A 953-nucleotide genomic window follows, 5' to 3' on the forward strand; every position below is an offset into this window, starting at 1 on the left:
CGTTTATTACTTCAGTTAACTGAGTGAAAGTGGAGCCGGTAGTCAGAACTGCTGTGATTGAGTGGAGGCTGGGACTAATTTGCATATTCATGATCTTCGTATATGAAATGAGGTAGACTTATATTCAAGCTATTTTAGGGCATGAAGAAATTATTTTGATGAAAAAAAGTTAAAATGTCATTTTGATTATTAAACATGAGTTTTATGAAATAAAACGGGGATTTTAATGTTGTAAAATAAAATTCATCAATTATGAAATAGCTGTAATGCAGCTCTACAGAAGATCATGAATGGTCCTTCAAATCAGTTCAATAAGCGTGTCGATGTTGCAATGTTAGTGCCATTATAGTTCAAATTTTGTCACTATTTTGTCAAATACTGTTAGTGCAGTTAAATTGATAGTATTACTGAATATGAATTCAATTACTTTACTGTCTTTGTGCTTAACATGGTGATTTCCCAAACTGACTTCTGTTGAATGTTCATATAAATGTATTATTCAACATATCTGCATGTCAACAGTATATCACTATCTTCCTGTTAGCAACAACATTCCTTCCATCTCAGAGGGAAGAGCGCATCAAGCTTTTGAAGAGTACGTCTCCAGCAAGTGCTGCTATAGTTCTGCCCCGGTCAGAGAGGGGGTCATAACTAATATGGAGTCATTTAATACCTACAGGGTGAGACCTAATTTTCATTATGAGCTTTGTGATATTATAATTCATTTTGAGCATGTGGAGCAGAAATGTACAAGTATATATGCATAAATATGGAGTTGGTTTGGCTTTATAGAGCCAAGTGTTGATAGATGTATTCATGAGGTCTGTCTTTTTGTTCTCAGTATCGTTTGGAGACATTCGCAGAGTCCAGATCTACTAAATGGAGTCAGGAGCCTTACACAGGTACTGACAGTCAGTGTTGGGGAAAGTTACTTTTAAAAGTAATGCATTACA

The 953-nt window shown here is 35.2% G+C and overlaps 1 long non-coding RNA gene across 1 annotated transcript in view; it reads left to right on the top strand.

Annotated features, from left to right (window-relative positions):
- The first annotated feature begins 601 nt into the window (after positions 1-601).
- The window catches only part of LOC107579386 (uncharacterized), a 1514-nt gene continuing 1162 nt past the window's right edge, over positions 602-953 (top strand). The window contains exons 1-2 of the long non-coding RNA XR_001608470.1: positions 602-680; positions 842-902. This is a non-coding gene — a long non-coding RNA (uncharacterized lncRNA). The remainder of the gene's footprint in view (positions 681-841; positions 903-953) is intronic.

Source organism: Sinocyclocheilus grahami, unplaced genomic scaffold (assembly GCF_001515645.1).
Source record: "Sinocyclocheilus grahami isolate Dianchi unplaced genomic scaffold, SAMN03320097.WGS_v1.1 scaffold16989.1, whole genome shotgun sequence".
Classification (NCBI taxonomy): Eukaryota; Metazoa; Chordata; class Actinopteri; order Cypriniformes; family Cyprinidae; genus Sinocyclocheilus; species Sinocyclocheilus grahami.